This window comes from Mus pahari, chromosome 1 (genome assembly GCF_900095145.1).
Source record: "Mus pahari chromosome 1, PAHARI_EIJ_v1.1, whole genome shotgun sequence".
In the NCBI taxonomy this organism is placed as follows: Eukaryota; Metazoa; Chordata; class Mammalia; order Rodentia; family Muridae; genus Mus; species Mus pahari.
The window spans coordinates 90,873,770-90,886,726 of NC_034590.1; the positions used below are offsets into that span (position 1 = coordinate 90,873,770).

The 12,957-nt window shown below is 48.2% G+C and overlaps 1 non-coding gene across 1 annotated transcript; it reads right to left on the reverse strand.

The window, feature by feature from the left end:
• Positions 1-12,237: 12,237 nt before the first annotated feature.
• On the reverse strand, positions 12,238-12,370 carry LOC115062924. The gene has a single exon (XR_003842829.1). It is a non-coding gene; the product is annotated as a small nucleolar RNA SNORA17 (small nucleolar RNA).
• Between the last annotated feature and the right edge of the window lie 587 nt (positions 12,371-12,957).

A 12,957-nucleotide genomic window follows, 5' to 3' on the forward strand; every position in this document is an offset into this window, starting at 1 on the left:
TGTCAGATTTGTACTGTGGAATTTCAGGTGCCCTTTCCTGCAGAGACATCTTGGTAGTCTCAGTCTCCAGTTCTTTTTGAAGATTGATGAGCTCTCAGCATAAATTTCTCTGTGCTCACAGGTGCTATCAACCACACATGAGGACCATTTAGACAACGGAAGGTCAAGAAAGTGCCAGTACGGGAGTGGCTTTGATAAGCTCTAGTATGTTGTCTGGTTAAAGCTGACAGACGGTGTCTGTTAGGTTCAAAGTGGGTCCCTAAGATGGCAGTGCTGGTGGCAATGTCCTAAACAGGACTCTCATTGGGAACACAGAAGGATTGTTATTTGGTAAATAGAAGCTGAGCATTCCTCAGGAATGTCTGTTTTCCAGGACCCCCCCCCCCCCCCCATCTGCAATCTAACGGTCTATCAATTGAGCAAAAGCATCTAGTTCCCATTGGTCTGAACAGCCTCAGCCTGCATTAGCGTCAATGCCCCCCCACCCTGCTGTCATCTGTCTTATAAAACCTGCTTGCTTTCCCATCCAGCTGCTGCTCTCATTCCCCATAGGCAGGCTAGCAGTTTGATTCCCTGAATACAATTTTCTTTCTACCCATGGAGTGGTCCAGGTTTGGTGGTTTCAAAATGAAAGGTTCAGAGAAGTCGTGCTGGCAGCAAATGGGGTATATGTGAGGAAGAGGAGGTTAGGAGCACAAGCAAAGACCTAGACTAAGGCAGTGACAGCAGGTTTCGGAGGAAGAGCATTGAATGGAAAGAGAGCAAGATGAGTGGACAGGGTTAGGGCTGCTCATAAGGTGCATTTGGGACCCACTCACTGGTGGGACTTTCACTATCCTCCCCCTACCCAGAAAAGGCAAGATGTATGTGGTGGTTTGAATATGCTTGGCCCAGGGAGTGGCACTATTAGGAGGTGTGGCCTTGTTGGAGTAGATTCAGCCTTGTTGGAGGAACTGTGTCACTGTGGGGGTGGGCAATGAGACCCTCCTCCTAACCATTTTGGGAGCCAGCCTTTTAGCAGCCTTCAGATGAAGATGTAGAACTCTCAGCTCCTCCTGTACTATGCCTGCCTGGATACTGCCATGCTCCCTCTTTGGTGATAATGGGCCGAACCTCTGAACCTGTAAGCCAGCCCCAGTTAAATGTTGACCTTATAAGAGTTGCCTTGGTTATAGTGTCTGTTCACAGCAGTAAAACCCTAACTAAGGCAATGAAGAAGCTAAAAGTAGTAAGAATGCAGGTTAACATCAAGAACTAAGGAACTAAAGGAGAGAGGGGGAGGGGGAGAGCAGAGAGGGAGAGGGAGAGAAGGGGGAGGATGAGAAGGGGAAGAGGGGAGAAGGAGAGAGGAGGAGAGGGGGAGAGGGGAGATGGAGAGGAAGGCAGAAGGGGAGAGGGAGAAGGAAAGGGAGAGGGAGACAGGAGGTAGAGACAGAGATGTGAAAACAAGAAGGGAACAGACTTGTGGGAGTCAGAGAAGGTCAGCCCTGACACCATCCAAGTGAAGTATCAGCAACACAGACGCCCGTTCACCTTGGCCAACATGGTGCCTTCTACTCTCCGTCTGAGTGTTATGTGGGGAGCCAGCAAGCAATGGGCAGAGGAGTGGGTGGGAATCAACACTCTGGACTTCCATCCACTAAGATCCCTAGAGCTGTGCTCAGTAGAGGTTGTTTATCTCAGAGCTCAGTGTGAATGGAACCCCTGAAGGTTCTGTGTACCTTCTGTGGGAAACAGGCACACAGTAGGGCTTCTGTGTACAAATTGCCCTTGAAATATTTCATGCTAAGAGAAAGAGAGACAGCCTATTGCCAGCAAGGAGGATTTTATTACCAATGAGTCTTTGGCTGTTATGAATGCAAGGGGGCGGGGTGAGTAGACATCTTTTCACATAAAAAATGAACACAGAAGTTAATGAAGGGGTGTGGTTTATAGAGACGGAGAAGTTGGCTTTGCAGAGACACATCTCTTTCTTTGAAGCAGGAAAGAAGATTGTCTACCCATCCTTCTGATGGACTTGGCTCCATGACACTGCAGGTCACTTGGATTCTGGGAGAATTAGCCTTGGGCATCAGCTCTGAGCTCATTATATTTTTTATATTGTATTGGATTGCCCACAAGAGTAGTCAGGCTAACACTTATTTCTTAGTCTTACCTTCAAACACTCCACTCATTTGGTCATCCAACAAATGTCCATAAAATGTGCGACATGTTCTAAAACCAGGATAATACAATTCCGAGTACAAGGACAGGTGGGTACAAAGCTGAACACAAGCTGATTCTGTTGCCACGGAGCTTAGAGTTTTGGAAGGGAAAGGCAACCATGCAAATGGAAAATTCCAGTGTTATATGATAGAGACCTTGCTCTGGGTAAGTGCTGGGCTCTGGATTAGCCATGAAGCCAACGGACTTCCTGGAAGAAGAGACAAATGAGGCTAAAGGCACATGAGGTAAGTCAAGCCAATAGCTAGAAATAGATCTATTCTAGAAGGAGGACACACCAGTGAAGTGACCAAAACAGGTAGAGAAGGCAGGGAATGTCGGGGAAATGAATTAAGGCCTGGGAGGCTGGACTGTGGAAGGATGGGAGAGTCATGAAGAAAAAGGATAACACAGAGATTCTTAGCTTGGGTGGCTGCCATGTATGTGGTTGCTACACATAGGCATCAACGGACCTTCCTAGTATGACAGGAAGACCATTTAGAGGCCATTGCCTGGATCCCAGTGAGGTAGACTAACACCATTGGTCAGAATTAGAATTCTGGTGCCTGGCTAGATATTTTCTGTAGGTTACTGTATGTTTCTGTCAAATTCATGTTGAAATTGAATCCCCACTGGGATAGTTACCAGACAGGCAACTGTGGGACCTGTGAGAGATGGGTAGGTCACAGGTCCTCCCACTTAATGGATAGTGAGTTGTCTCAAATGCTCTAGGGGTGGGGAGGAGAAGGGGGAGGAGGGAGAGCATGTGTGAACAAGCACTGCATGCAATACATTATTAAATGCATCTCCTAACCTGGAGGAAACTTATTATATTCACATGACATGGTAGCCATGGAGGCAAACAGGGCTTAAGTAACTTATTCATGTTTGTCCAGCTAGGAAAAGGCTGGACTTGGATCTCAGATCCACCTGAGCTGAGGTGAGAAAACCTGGCTACAGTCACAGACTTTCAGCTCACCCTCTCTTCTCCAGGTCTTGAGACAAATTTCAGGGTTCTGGGAGTGGTTCAGCAAGATGAAAGACTCTTTTCCCCTCTATAAGCAAAGCTAGTGTAGGCTCCTTCCATCCTGATGTTCTGATAGTTTTAACATGACTGCTACCTCATAATCCAAGATAGCAGCTGAGGTCAAGCCATCACATCAGCATTCCAGCCTGTAGAAGGGAAGACAGATCAAGGGAGGCACCAGCTTTCTCTAAAGTCACACACGACATGTTGCTTAATCTTCTGACTAGAAATCAGGCACTTAGTGAGACCCGGCAGCAAGTGAATCTGAGAAGAAGATTTTTTCCCTTCCCGAGTATTCATGTAGGCAACTATACACGGAGGCTGTTTCTCAGGGAGGAAGAAGATAAGGTACTGGAAGAGCCATGGTCTCTGCCACGGCAATCCTCAGAACCTGGGTAAGATAAGGTCCTTTCAAGGCTGGCTATATAATTAATCATCTCAGTTAGGATGTTTGGTGGGACCAAAGAACCGAAACTGCTGAGCAGGAATAAGCTGACTTGGAGTGGTTCCAGGACCTTCCTGTGAATGCTGGGGTCATTCAGTGTAGAGCTCTCCTCTGTGACTGGGTCAAGGTTGACCCTACTGTAAGCCCAGGGAAGCCAGCCCAGCCTTCCTCTCAGGGAAGGTGTATGCTCACCCTAATCCCGACCCCGGCGCAGACCCAGATGCTGTTCTTCAGAAACATCACTGTCTACTGACTGCTTTGTACATGGTAACTGCTTAACTAATTCCCCAGTTTCCCTGTGGTGAGAGCCCCCCTCCCCCCCGAGGCTCAGGGAGATCAGGAGACGTGCCCAAAGTCACTCAACAAATACCAGCATCTGGTTCCCCCTGAGTTCTGCTTTGGTCACAGGTCTCTCAGGCTCTGCTCCCAGTTTGGGGGACACTCACTGACTGCTAGCCTGTCTATCCCAGGGGTTATGAGGATAAACTTATCACTTGGGCAACTGTCTTGCACTTCCCAGTGGATGCTCCTCTGAGTTGAATCAGATCTGCTCCAGGCTCCACACCCTCCCATCTCTCCTGTACCATTTTCAGCTCCATGTGCCATCCGAGTTTCTATTCCCATGCAGCCTTCTAGCTTTAGCCTTAGGTTCATCATGGACCTCAACCAACTGGACCACCTCTGTGGCTTTCCCCAGGGGATACGGCAGGCATGACATACCAACAAAGATGGAGAATACAGGGTTTGATGGTAGAGTGGAGGTAGGCTTTAAGCTCTGCAGTGTTCTAGGGGTAAGACGGGATCGGAGGAATTAGCTTCAAAGATGTGAAGGGGGTAGGGGGAGGTGACCAGGGATACGTAGAGTGACCTAGCAGGGTAAGATCCTGACAGAGGCTGGAGAGCTTGTACGAATCAGCCCACAATGTGCTCTAACACCCTCCCTGAGGCGTGGGGATGAGAGACTTGAGGGAACCTTAGCATCTATCCAGTCCTGTTGCTATGCCATGCCAAGCCCACAAATGTAGTCCCGGCACTTGGGAGACCGAGGCAGGAGGATCACAAGTTTAAGGCCAGCCTTAGACTACATGGTGAGACCTGTCAACAAAATCAAACAAAATACAACACAGACTCATATAGTCTAAGGTATGTTTATTAATGCTCTTTTAACTCAGTCGTTTAAAAGCTAGTCAGCCATCTGATGAAGCAACAAAACAAGGAGTAAAACAGTAATGACATTAAAAAGCACCTACCCCCTCACCCATGCAGCTGCTGAGGGCTTTGGTCAGCTAGCAGGACTGTCTACACATGAACAGTCACTAGAACTTGAGAAATTGCCATTGAGGGGGATGTAGCTTGTGTGCTTCCTCCCCTCCACCTCTAGGTGGCAGCATAGAGCAATGGTTAAAACTGGACTTCTGGCCTTCAAAAAGTTGAGTGACTCAAGGGAAGAGAATGATCGTTAAGACTTTCTTGAAAGGTCTAGATCATAATCAGTGCTTTCCCTCCCGCTTCTGTTGCTGTTGCTATCATTGTATTATTATTATTATTATTATTATTATTATTATTATTATTATTATTATTATTATTATTCCACCACTCTGCCGGGGAGCGAGCCACTTCTGTGTTCTTTGTGGTTACTTCTCTATGCCGGGAGAGGCAGCGACTTCACACTGGGCTAGAAGCTGTGGTCTCGCAGCCCTCCGCAGGAGCAGGAGAGAGGGATGCAGCTTTTAGTTTTGATCCTGTGACTCCCTAAGGCAGTGAAAGGCTAACATGGCCTGCTGCTGGCTGGGTCTGTGTGTATTGATCAGCGTCACAGGGGTGGGACTCGGGGTACTGTTCTAGAAGCACTCACTTTGATTCCTCAAATAAATCCTCCCCCCGGGTCCTGCTAGGAAACTAATTGGGGGTTGACTCTGATGAATAAATGCCTGGTCGCAGCCTGAGAAATGGACCACGCCGGCAGATGGCTGGGGCTTGAGAAACGGTCACGGCCTTCCGAGGGGCCCATCAATAATAGATCGGCTCCAGCCCTGAGAGAGGGAAGTGTTTCTGCGGCAGGTATGAATTATGGATGCCGTTTAGGGTAATGCGGATCTATCTCAGAGGTTCCGCTCAGTTTATGTGCTAGTAAAAGCCGGCAATTTGCCCGTGTTCCAGCTATAATTTGCGCTACATTAAGGGACCCTCCTTTCCATAATGGATGTGCGGTTGGACGCAAGCGCAGTAGGACCCAAAGGGCAAGGCATGCTGGGTCGGTAAGAAGACTAGGTGAAGGCCTGGGAACCAATCATGTGCCGAGGGTCTCTTGGCTGTGGACACTGAAGGGTATTTTAGCTCCCAAGGTCTGGGGAAGAAACCACACTCACTCCCCAGTCCTCCGGTTGACTCGCCCATCATCAGATGCACTCGATGTAGGTCTTAAGAAAAGCCCAAAAGGAAACCTATGGCCTTTTGGGTAAGAAAAATAACAGTACTGGAAGGAAGCCATAGACAGGTGGGCTAGAATAGATTCTAGAATTCTAATTCTGCCGTCTCCACTTGCTAACTGTGTGACCTTTACAAAGTATGTCCCCTCTTCATGCATGGGTGTCCCTCTTTAAATGGCACAAAGGCTGACCATTATGTGCTGAAGTCAGACAGTTTGTCAGAGCCAACTGATAATCAGAAAATCCAAGAGCTGGCTGTTAAAGATGGCCGTCATTAAAAATTAAATTTTATAAACTTGCAATTAAAATTAAAGGCAATAAATACACCAGACTCATCAATTCCTAATGAGTCTCCTCCAGTTTACTTGCTGTGTTCCTAGGGCTATTTGTGTCTCTTTCTTCTATGTGGTGACAGTAATACACAATATAACTCCTTCCTCATGACAGAATATTGTCTTCACAGGTCAGGTGATGTGGGGTTCCTCCACCTCTGAGGTCTGTGTCGTCATGTTGGTAGCTTGCCATTGGACATAGCAACAATATTTACACCAAAGGTATTGTCAAATGCTGCTAGGTGGCTCGGCCCCTCCCCAATGCTGGCTGCTCACCTTTCAAGAGCACACATTTAGCACTGACCTAGTGAAATTGTTCAGATGGTTGGATGGCTTATGGATTTATAGATTACCTAGAACAGCATCCAGCACATAGGAAATACCATCTAAAATTTTTAAAAATGTTCACATTGTTTTCTAGCATGGATTCATTCCTTACTTTGTATTTTTCATCTCTCTCTCTCTCTCTCTCTCTCTCTCTCTCTCTCTCTCTCTCTCTCTGTGTGTGTGTGTGTGTGTGTGTGTGTCTATTACTCTCTGCCTTGCTGTCTTGAGACAGGGTCTCCCACTGAACCCGAAGTTCTTCATTTTAGCTACACTGGTTGGGCTGTGAGCTCCTGGGCTTGCTCATCTCCCTCTTCAGTGCTGGGACTATGTGCATGTGTAGATAGCCACACCAACTTTAATGCAGGTACTGGGGATCTGAACTCAAGTCCTCAGACTTGCTGAGCAGGCGCTGACACTCACCGCATCTTCCCAGCTGCCACCTTAGCTCTTTTCTTTTATCAAAGGCCAATTACTCCTTCAAGTCTGTGTTGTCACGCCTCCAACTTCACTTGCAAAAAGTAACTTTCATGTCACTTTGAGTTGAAAAGTGCCAGGAGAGCCACTTTACTTGTTTAAACCTGGTGACTTTAGGTTCAAATCTTGATTCTATCATTTGCTGGCCTCAAGGCCCTGGGAAAGACCTTTAATTTTAGTAAGATTTCTCATGTGTAAAACTGAAAGAATAATATTAACACTTCTTGGCTATGAGATGAATTGGAACTTAAGTTTTGCACGTTATTTTAGATGTGGTGGGTGCTTAATAAATATGTCAACAAATGTGTTAACATGTGTATATTAATAAACAGTGACTACTTAGCAACACACCACCCTCCAACCTGGGTAGTTTGGGCTGATCTAGGTAGATAGCTAGGGAAGCCATTTCTTTGTCTGTTCTCTGCCACACGAACCTGTCTCTTAACATTGTACCTGTTGGCACGAAGGGCTGTGACCTCCCCGGGAGACTGAGTCCTCTGTCACAGCCTGTAACCTGGCCATTCACTCCTGCTTAAGCCTGTAGACAAACAGCCCAGCACCGAGGCGACAGCTGACCTAGGATGCCAGTTGAGCACAGCAGTTCATCAGGAATCAGAGCTGGCAGAGCGGGTTGGTGGGGAATGAGGTGTGCCTTATCTTCTCAGTTGAGTTCAGTAGAGAAGGCTGAGATGGCCTCTCCCCTCTCTAGCCTGGGTGCTTTAATAGGTCCTCTGTGTCCTTTGAGCTTGTTCATATTCACTGTCAGGGACAGAGAGACAGCTTTCTCCTTAGATGGCCAGATCTTGCAAGTCTTGGAAGGAAGAAAGTGTTGGTACTGTCTGGAAAAAACCCTGAAAAGCCAGGCAAGAGTGGCTAGCAACTCTCCCCTAGGCTACCCCCGAGTGGAAACAGCGTGGTGGTGTGGGGGAGTTAGCCTCTGAATTTGTCCTGGAGCTTCATGGGACACCTCAGGGACAACCCCAGGGAGTGGGGTTAGAACTTAGGTTGTATTTGGTTTAAACAAGGAAGCATATTACATCCATTTTCAACCTAAGGGCGATTCATACTTGTGACTTTTGTAGTGGGCTGGGCTCCCAAAGAGGCTAGATAAGCAGCCACTCTCTTCAGGTTTTCCATTTGTATCCTACCGCATTTAATCACAAATCTGAGTCCTACAGCAGCTTCGAGGTTGATTCTCTCTTTCCTGGGTCCCAGGGACTGGACTCAGGCCATTAGGCTTGATAGCAGATGCCATTTACCTACTGAGGCCATCTTGCTGACTGTAGCTTAGATGTTGAAATTCAAGGCCTTTGAAGCCAGGCAAACCAAAATTCGGATCCTCGGTCCATTACTTAACCAGCTGTGTGAACCTTGGGTAACTCTTTAATCTGCCTAAAGCCTCTGTTACATCATTAGAGAACGGATCTTCTTTAGTATGCTTATGTAAGTAAAATGGCTTACCCCCCTCAGTGCTGGGGGCTGAACTCAGGGCCTTGTGCATGCTAGACAAGAAGAGGTCTATCACTGAGCTGTATCCCCAGTTGTCTTTGTTATATGCTTAATGAACCAAGTAGGAAGAAAAAAATATCCTGTCAAATAAAGGAAGAAACAAAGGTTTTTAGTGAGGTATTTCTTCTGGTGGCAAACGAGCTCTTGTAAACCCAACCTTGGCTTTCTTCCCATCAAAGCCAGGAGGGACCACTGAGTTCCCAGGGCCTCTCAGAGCCAGAACCCCACCATCCAACTGCCTCAGGTTCCTCAAAGCTCTTCAGAGCTCTAAATATAGAAGGAGGTCTCTGAGATGTGCTGGATCATGGCTTTTGTCTAGGCAGACAACTTGGCTTGGTCTTGGCCCTGTTCCTGATTACTCTGTTCCATGAATCCATTGTTTTGTTTCGCTCTGTGGTTTTTGCTAGAATCTTCCAGAACCACTTAAGAGGAGAAAGGAGTGGGATGCCAACCCCTGGCCGAACCCAGACAGCAAAAAGACCCAGTCTAATTTTGCCAGAGTCACCGATGTATCTGTTGGAGCTGTTTTTAAATTTTAAGTGGTATATTTACTTATTTAGTTATTTTTAGAGACAGTTTTCCAACTGTAAAAGCATAGGTAGCAATTTTGAAAAATGTAGAAGTCAAAAATTTTCTACTTTTCTCCTCCACTTTTGAAAGCAAACAGTTTAGCAAAAATCTACTTCTCTAAATCCCATTGGACTCTGGAAATACCATCTTACAGAATTTATAGCTTTTCCAATTAGTTAATCAGTAAATCAATTGGCCAGAAAATCCTTATTGAGTGTTGTGTGTGTGTGTGTGTGTGTGTGTGTGTGTGCTGACATGGGGGTCTGTGATCATGGTGAGATAAGAGAATGAAAAGCCCTGAACTCACAAATGTCTCACAGTCCCAGAGGGGAGACCAATCTAATGGCAGTGCAATTAGCAATCAAGCATCTGGCCCTTGAGGGTGACGGAGTTTAGACAGATGACAAATGTGCACGTGGTATGAACAGGGAGACAAATGCGTCCCGGGGTGAAAGCATCCAATGGGGAAATGTCTTGTGTCTCAGGCCCCGAGTGAAGGAAAAGTTAGCCTCTGTTCATCTGCTGGTCCACTCATCCACCTGAGATGCAGTTAAAATCCCCAGAGTTTCCATGTGCAAATGATTTGTCGTAATTGCACAGATGTGCAATGCACAACTGAGACTTTTTCTAATTTCTTACAAAATTTTTTATTGGTTCTTTGTGAATTTCACATTATGCATCCCTATTCCACTCATGCCCCCTCCCCTTGTAACCATCTTCCACCCTTGAAGCCCCGAAAGAGATAAAAAAAACTCTCACTGTGGAAGCTGTAGTGTGTTACAGTGTGTCCCACAGTATACCCTTTTGTTCATAATTCTTTGCTTGCTGGATTAGCTAGGGTTTCATTGCTGTGAAGAGACTTCATGACTGAGGCAACTCTTAGAAGGACAGCATTTAAGGGCCAGCTTACAGGTTCTAAAGTTCAGTCCATTATCATCAAGGCAGGAATATGGCAGCATCCAGGCAGGCATGGTGCAGGAAGAGCTGAGAGGTGTACATCTTCCAAAGGAAGCCAGGAGCAGTCAGTCTCTTCCACACTGGGCGCAGTGTCAAAGCCCAACCCTACCCAACCAGACAACACCTCCTAATAGCACCAGTCCCTGTAGGACATGCAAATTTAAACCATCACACTTGCAAATGTTCATTGCAAGGAGTCCTTGGTTTAGTAGGAAGCCTCTGGCTTCTGCTGCATTATCAATACTAGAACCTCACCCGGACTCCTCTCGGACATCCTGTTGTTGCCCTGTGTCATGGAGAGCCTGTAGTTTTGGATCTATAGTACTTTATGCACTCCAGCATTTCATCGATGGTTCGTTGATGTTGGGGTGGGCCAACTCCAAGCCTTGGATCTGGGCCTGAGAGACATCTGAGCTGGTTAGCCCATACCATCAGGGCCTGCGTTAGTTACCCTGGCTGACCCATTCAATGGTACTGCCAGCAAGGGACAGAGCCAGCTCTCCTGCTCCCATGCTCTGGGGCTGGCTCATCCACACCCATGCCACCAGGGCCAGTGACACTGCACTGCCCAGGTGAGGTGCAGGACTGACTTTCCCAAGTGCTGCAGCAGGCAAGGGACAGGACTGGTTCTCCCACATTCATGACTCCCCACCCCAGGGGGTGGGCAGCTATCCTGCCTGTGTAGGTGGCAAGGGGAGGGGGAGGGAGAGGAGCATCTCTCCCTCTCCCATGTCACTAGATGGCAGACAAGTGGCAGGGCCCAGCTCTCCCATGCTTACATCCTTGGGACTGTCTCACCTGCACCCACCACCACCAGGATCAGCTCTACCGCTCTTTCCCAGGTGAGGTTTAGGTCCCAGCTCTCCTGCTCTCATGACCCCCAGGTCCAGTTTTCCCACTTATTGAAGGTGACAAGGGGCAAGTGGGGAGGGGGCATCTCTTCCTCTTCCATGTCACTGCACAGGAAGTGAGTGGCAGGGCCAGTTTTCCTTGGGACAGGCTCACTCATGACTCCTGCCACCAAGGCCAGCTCTACTGTGCTTCCTGGATGATGATGATGATGATGATGATGATGATGATGGTGTGTGTGTGTGTGTGTGTGTGTGTGTGTGCATGAGAGAGAGAGAGAGAGAGAGAGAGAGAGAGAGAGAGAGAGAGAGAGAGAGAGATCAGGGCTCTCTCTCCTACTGCAGCTGGGTAAGGGAAGTGTCAGCTCTCCTGCTCTCATGGCCTCAGGACCAGCTCTCCCATGGTGCCCAGGCTAGGGGTAGGAGCAGTTCTGCACAGTCACCAGACATCAACGTTTCCCAAAGCAGCAACCCAGACCAGAGACATCTGCCTGGCCTTTGGTGGTAACAAACACTTGCTGCTGCAGGGTCAAAGACCCATATGTGGACCCTGGTGGCAGCACAGGCCGGGACCCTACCATGATCCTAGGTGGCATCATTGGCTACTCACATCAGGCTACTCCTCACTACCCTCCAGTCTCCAGTTCTGCCTCTCTTCATTGTGCTCACCTCCTTCTGTTTCTCTCTCTCTTCCATTTCTCCACCACTTACTTGCTCCTCTTAGTGGTGCTCAGGGTCTCTGAGTATCTGGGGTCATCTCAGAAGTGTTCTCAGGAGTGCTGTGCCCCACCCATGAATTATGGCATGGGGCAGGGGTCATCTCAGGCATGGGCTGCCCTCACCTCTGCCAGGATCGCACAGCTCCAGACTGGTGGTCATCTCAGGCTATCACCCTGTCTGGGCCCCATGGCTCCAGACTGGTGGTCATCTTGGGCTTGTTTCTCACCTGGGCACATCAGAGTGGCCATCTCAGGCACACTCCTTCCAGGGACCCATGGTCCAGGTGGGCTTCATTTTGTCTCCTGCTTGCTCTCTGCCCTGGGAGCCCATCCAGGCCAGCCTGCGAAGGTGGCACTGGACTGGTGGTCATCTCAGGCTCACTTTTTTTTTTTCAGGGAATGTTAGGTTACTCCTCCTTTGGACATTCACAGGTTCAGAATACTGAGTGTGGACATAGCCTCTCTCCTCTCTGCCACCTACTGATGCACATGTGACACAGCAGCCACACCTGCAAAGCCTCTAGAGACAGGCAATGTTTCCTATTGCTACAGCAGTGAAGTCACCCCTCCCCCAGCTATAATGAGTGACTTTCACCTTAAAGTTTCTCCTTGTGCCCTTTTTATTTGAGTGTGCCTATGTGTTAATGCATGTGTGTGTGTGTGTGTGTGTGTGTGTGTGTGTGTTTGCATGTGTGTGTGTGTGTGTGTGTGTGTTTGCATGTGTGTGTGTGTGGAGGTCAGAGGTTGATGCTGGGTGCCCTTCTCAATTGTTCTCCACTTTGCTTTTGAGACAAGGTGTCTGACTGAGCAAAGGCCCACTGGTGCCGTTGGACTGGCTGACCCCAGTGCTGGGTGGGATTGTAAGCTGGGTGGGATTGTAAGCTGGGTGGGATTGGACTGACTGACCCCAGTGCTGGGTGGGATTGTAAGCTGGGTGGGATTGGACTGGCTGACCCCAGTGCTGGGTGGGATTGTAAGCTGGGTGGGATTGGACTGGCTGGCCCCAGTGCTGGGTGGGATGGTGGGATTGTAAGCACACACGGTCAGTACAGTCCTTAGGACTCAGGTCCTCGTGTCTTTTTCATCAAGCCCGCCATTGATGCAGCCCTCTTGGTAGC